At 41.0% G+C, this 6000-nt stretch overlaps 1 long non-coding RNA gene across 1 annotated transcript in view; it reads left to right on the forward strand.

Annotated features, from left to right (window-relative positions):
• Positions 1-4254, forward strand: part of LOC140731125 (uncharacterized) — a 37786-nt gene extending 33532 nt beyond the window's left edge. The window contains exons 4-5 of the long non-coding RNA XR_012099732.1: positions 2891-2966; positions 3984-4254. This is a non-coding gene — a long non-coding RNA (uncharacterized lncRNA). The remainder of the gene's footprint in view (positions 1-2890; positions 2967-3983) is intronic.
• Positions 4255-6000: the final 1746 nt, after the last annotated feature.

The following is a 6000-nucleotide window of genomic DNA, read 5'->3' on the forward strand; positions in this document are numbered from 1 at the left end:
CTTTAATTCTTACATCCTTCACATACATGAAGAGTAAAAATAACTTCATGTTATATCTCTGTCTAAATGTGCAATATGCAATCATAGTAATTTATAATAAATAGAACAGTCAATGTAACATAGAAATGCACTCAAATCAGCATGAGGTAATCAGTTTGATGGCCCGGTGGAAGAAGCTGTCCTGGAGCCTGTTGGTGCTGGCTTTTATGCTGCGGTACCGTTTCCCGGATGGTAGCAGCTGGAACAGATTGTGGTTGGGGTGACTTGGGTCCTCAATGATTCTTTGGCCCTTTTTTTCACACCTGTCTTTGTAAATGTCCTAAATCATGGGAAGTTAACAACTACAGATGCGCTGGACTGTCCACACCACTTTCTGCAGAATCCTGCGATTAGGGGAGGTACAGTTCCCATACCAGGCAATGATGCAGCCAGTCAGAATGCTCTCAATTGTGTTCCTGTCAAAAGTTCTTAGGATTTGGGGGCCCATACCAAACTTCTTCAACTGTCTGAGGTGAAAGAGGCGTTGTTGTGCCTTTTTCACCATACAACTGGTATGCACAGACCAAGTGAGATCCTCGGTGATGTGTATGCCAAGGAAGTTAAAGCTGTTAACCCTCTCACTTCCAGATCCATTGATGTCATAGGTGTTAGCCTGTCTCCATTCCCCCTTTAATCCACAACCAGCTCCTTTGTTTTTGAGACATTGAGGGAGAGGTTGTTTTCTTGACACCACTGTGTCAGAGAGATGATTTCTTCCCTGTAGGCCACCTCTTTATTGTTTGAGGCTAATCAATGTAGAGACATCAGCAAATTTAATTAGCAGATTAGAGCTGTGGATGGCGACACAGTCATGGTTGTACAGGGAGTAAAGGAAGGGACTTAGTCCACAGCCCTGATGGCTCCAGTGTTGAGAGTCAGAGGGGTGGAGGTGAGGGAGCCTACTTTTACCACCTGCCGGTGATCTGACAGGAAGTCCAGGATCCAGCTGCACAAGGCAGGGTCAAGGCCGAGGTCTCTGAGCTTCCTGTTGAGCCTGGATGGAATTATGGTGTTGAATGCTGAACTATAGTCCAAGAGCAGCATTCTCACATAAGTATCTTTCTTCTCCAGATGTGTAAGGACAGTATGTAGAGCAGTGGCTATTGCATCGTCTGTTGATTAGTTGTGTCAATAGGTGAATTGTAGAGGGTCCAGTTTGTGTGATAACATACTGCAGATGTAGCCCTTGAACAGCCTCTCAAAATATTTTCTTATTATTGAGATGAGTGTGACAGGACGCCAGTCGTTCAGGCATGTTACCTTGGTCTTTTTTGGTACAGGGACAGTGGTAGACGTTTTGAAGCAGGAGGGCACTCTACACTGGGAGAGGGAGAGATTAAAAAGTCTGTAAACACACCTGCCAGTTGTGCTGCACACATCCTGAGTACTTGCCCCTGGATGCTGTCCAGTCACGCAGCCTTGCGACTGTCTACTTGTTGGAAAATCTGTGTACCTCAGCCTCAGAGATGACCAGGTTGCAGGTTGCAGCGGTGGCTTTTCTTGGAGGTTCAGCGTTAGCAACATTGGACCGAGTGTAAAAGCGATTGAGCTCATCTGGGAGAGAGGCCACGATGTTGTCGGCACCTCTATGTTTGGCTCTGAAGTCTGTGATGATATGCAAACCTTACCATAAGTCATGTGTGCTATTCATTGTGAATCTTGACTCAATCTTGTTCCTATATTGTTGTTTTGCAGCCTTGATAGCTTTGCGCAGATCATAGCTGCTTTTCTTGAGCTCTAGCTGATTGCCAGCAATGTAAGCTCTATGTCATGTAGTAAGTGCTGTTCACACTGAACTATTGATCCAGGGTTTCTGGTTCTGGAAGACCATAACCGACTTCTGGGGGAAAACATCTCCAATACACTTCCGGATTAAGCACGTGACTCCATCTGTGAACTTGGAGACATTCTCATTTTGGAAGACATTCCGTGAAGCAAACATTGCATTTGCCTTCCTCACCACCAACTCAACCTGCAAATTAACCTTTTGGGTACCCTGCGTAAGGACTCCGTAATCCCTTTGCTTAGTCTTAGTTTTTTCATATTTTCTCTCCATTTACAAAATAGATAACCCTTTAATTTCTTCTAACCAAAGTGCATGACCATACACTTCCCAACACTGTATTCCATCTGCCATTTCTTTGCCCATTCTCCTAATCTGTCCAAGTCCTTCTGTAGCCTCTTTATTTCCTTAAAACTAGTCACCCTCCACATATCTTCAGATTATCTGCAAACTTTGCAACAAAGCCAATGGTTCCATCATCCAAATTATTGACATACAATGTAAAAAGAATCAGACACAACATAGACCCCTGTGGAACACCACTAGTCACTGGCAGACAGTCAGAAAAGGCTCCCTTTATTCCCACTCCTTGCCTCCTACCAATCAGCCACTGCTTTATCCATGCTAGAATCTGTCCCGTAATACCATGGGCTTGTAGTTCGTTAAGCAGCCTCATGTGTGGTACTTTGTTAAAGGCTTTCTGAAAATCCAAGTACACAATATCAACCAATTCTCCTTTATCTATCCTGCTTATTACTCCTTCAAAGAGTTCCAACAAATTTGTCAGGCAAGATTTTCCCTTGAGGAGACTATGCTGACTACAGCCTATTTTATTATTTGCCACCAAGTACCCTGAGACCTCATCCTTAATAATCAACTTCAACACCTTCCCAACCACTGTGGTCAGACTAACTGGCTTATGGTTTCCTTTCTTCTGCCTCTCTCCCTTCTTAAAGAGTGGAGTCACATTTATAATTTTCCAGTCTTCTGGAGCCATTCCGGAAACCAGTGATTCTTGAAAGATCATTACTATTGTGTGTTTCAGCCACCTCTTTCATAACCCTGTAGGTACACCATCTGGTCCAGGCGACTTCTCTACCTTCAGACCTTTCAGTTTCCCAAGAACCTTCTCCAAATGGTTGAGGCAAGTACAATAGTATCATTTAGAAGCATTCAGATAAGTACATGGAGGGACAGGTCTTAGAAGGATATGGGCCAAATGCAGGATATTGGACTAGATGGGTGGGTGCAGTGGTCAGCATGGATTGGTTGGGCCAAGGGTCTATATCCATGCTGCATTGTTCTTTGACTCTATAACTCTGGAATAGTGGTGAAGGTAGAAACTCATGACAAAAAGTTTAACATTATTTAATGTCATTTCCAAGCTATGAACGTAAGGGAGAACAAAATAATTTTTACTCCAGATCTGAAGCAGCTAAAAAAACAATAATTCAAAAACACACAAAAATAAAAAAATACCTGTATATAAGATAGCTAATATACATAATTTGATTGTATGTCCATAAAGTGACACTAGGCAGAGAAGTGGATGTGGGTTAGTGGGTGGAGGTGTTGATCAGCCTTACTGCTTGGGGAAAGTACCAATTGGATGACTATTCAACGCCAATGTGTTGTTTAGAGTTTGGGAGACAGATCATATATCTAAGTGTATTTAGCCTTTTGGTATTTTATGAAATAATAAAATATTCAGTTAATTGTGCTTTCATACTCTACCTAGACACTGCTGATAAGGAAAATGGAGGATGGAGCAAACCAGTCATTTAGTAAATTGTTAATATTATTCCATTTCACTGCTGGAATTGAACTTGACCTTGTCTTTAACTGATATTGGGATCGTCAATCTGAATATTCAGTATTGGCTTATCACAAAATTAAAGTCAACAGTTGGGAATCCACAACATCATTCACTGAAATCAAAAAACTGCAGATGATGGAAATATGAAATAAAAATTAGAGAAATGCTGGGAACATTCAATAGATCAAGTGGGTTCATTGAATAAGAAAGAGAGTTGAGGTTCAAAGTGATTTTGCTGACTCATTCCCAGGTCATGCCATTTGCAAAAGTCAGATTCTTCACTTTATTGAATCATTTATAATTGCTTTGCATGATGATTGGATATTTTTGTTGTTTCGATTTTAGGTGAAAGATGTTTGACCTTGAACAATAACTGGGGGTTGCCAGAACCACATTCAACAGTTCCTGCTTTAAATTTCATCATGCATTGTTGCCAGCAATTTGAATATTTACTTTGCGTAAATATAACTTACTCACTTTATGATTTATTATTAAACAAAATGAAAATGTTGATTAATGAGAGTTATAGTAAAATAAATTGATAAAATGAATTGTGCATTCCCCATTTCAATTTTACCATGCTAAGGGAGTAACAGGAATCATTGTAAATAAACTTTAAATGTCATCTATACTATCTATAAACTGATGATCTTGAAATCAATTTGCTAATAAGTACTCATTAGGCTTCAAAGGCCAGTACTTAGACAATCCTATACCAAGAATAGAACAAAGGTCTGAGTAATAGTTATCAACTACACCCTCTCAAAGAACTCTTCTCACTGCAATTCACCTGCCACCGAAACAGGCCCACAGCATACATCACCTCTCCGGCCCTACACTCATCTCTGAAGCATATGGATTGTCAAGACATCTACATTTGCAGAGAAAATTTACAAAGATGTAGGACTTTACAGGAACTGAAGACCCGAGATATAGGGAAAGGTTGAATAGGTTAGGACTTTATTCTCTTCAGTGCAGAGTATGAGGGGAGATCTTATAGAGGTATACAAAATTATGAGGGGAACAGATAGCATAAATATGTGCAGGCTTTACCCCCTCAGATTGTGTGAGACTAGAACTAGAAATCATGGGTTTAGCATGTAAGGAGATATATTTAAGGGGAATCTGAGAGGGATCTTCTTCACTCAGAGGGTGGTGTGAATATGATAGGAGCTGCCAGCAGAAGTGGTAGATGTGGGTTCAATTGTAACAGTTAAGAGAAGTTTAGATAGGTACACAGATGGGAGAGGTAATGGAGGGTTATAGTCTGGGTACAGGTCGATTGGACTAGGCTGAAGACCAGGCTGTTAATGACTAGATAGTTCAGGGGGACCTGTTTCTGTGCTGTACTGCCCCATGACTCTATGCTAGACTATTGTTTATAACTACAGCTCTGTCTTCAATACTATAATTCCAAACAAAATTATCACCAAACCCCTAAAACTGAGAGTCAACACCTCCCTTTGCAAATGGATCCTTGAGTTGCTGACCCATAGACCACAATCAGCAAGAATAGGCAGCAACTCCTTCTCCATGATTATCCTCAACACTTAAACCCCTCAAGACTGGGTTCTCAGCTCCCTAAACTACCCCTTATACACTCAAAACTGCATGACCAGATTCTGCCCTAGCTCCAACAAATTTGCAGATTACATCAGCCAGATCTCAAACATTGATGAGGCAGAGTGCAGGAAAGAAAAACAAGCTTGCGATATGATGTCAAGACAACTTTAGGAAGTAAGGTGCCATACGTATCAATGTATCAGTCTGTATCAATGTGCTAAGGTAGAGGTGGTTGACAGCTTCAAGTCCCTATGTGTAAATATCATCCTGTACACATCTATTAAGTTACCTGTCATCCTCAAACCCTTTGACATCTTTACTAATCAAGAATGTATCAACCTCTGCTTTAAATATACCTGATGACTTGGTCTACACAATTGCCTTTGGTAATGAATCACCCAGATTCACCTCCTCTGGCTGAAGAAATTCCTCCTCACTTGTTTTAAAAGGATGTCCTTCTACTTTGAGGCTGTGCCCTCTGGCCCTAGACTCACCCACTATTGGAAACATCTTCGCCATATTAGTCTATCCGGGCCTTTCAATATTCAGTAGGTTTCAATTAGATCCCAACTCATCTTTCTAAACCTACAGTCAACAAACGATCCTCATACATTAACACTTTCATCCCCAGATCATTCTTGTGAACCTTCCCCGGACTACCTCCAATACCAGCATGTCTTTCCTTAGATATGCAGTCCAAAGTGACTTATGATACTCCAAGTACAGTCTGACTAATGCCTTATAAAGCCTCAGCATCATATCCTTGCCTTTATATTCTAGTCATCTTAAAATGAATGCT

This window comes from Hemitrygon akajei, chromosome 7 (assembly GCF_048418815.1).
Source record: "Hemitrygon akajei chromosome 7, sHemAka1.3, whole genome shotgun sequence".
NCBI lineage: Eukaryota > Metazoa > Chordata > Chondrichthyes > Myliobatiformes > Dasyatidae > Hemitrygon > Hemitrygon akajei.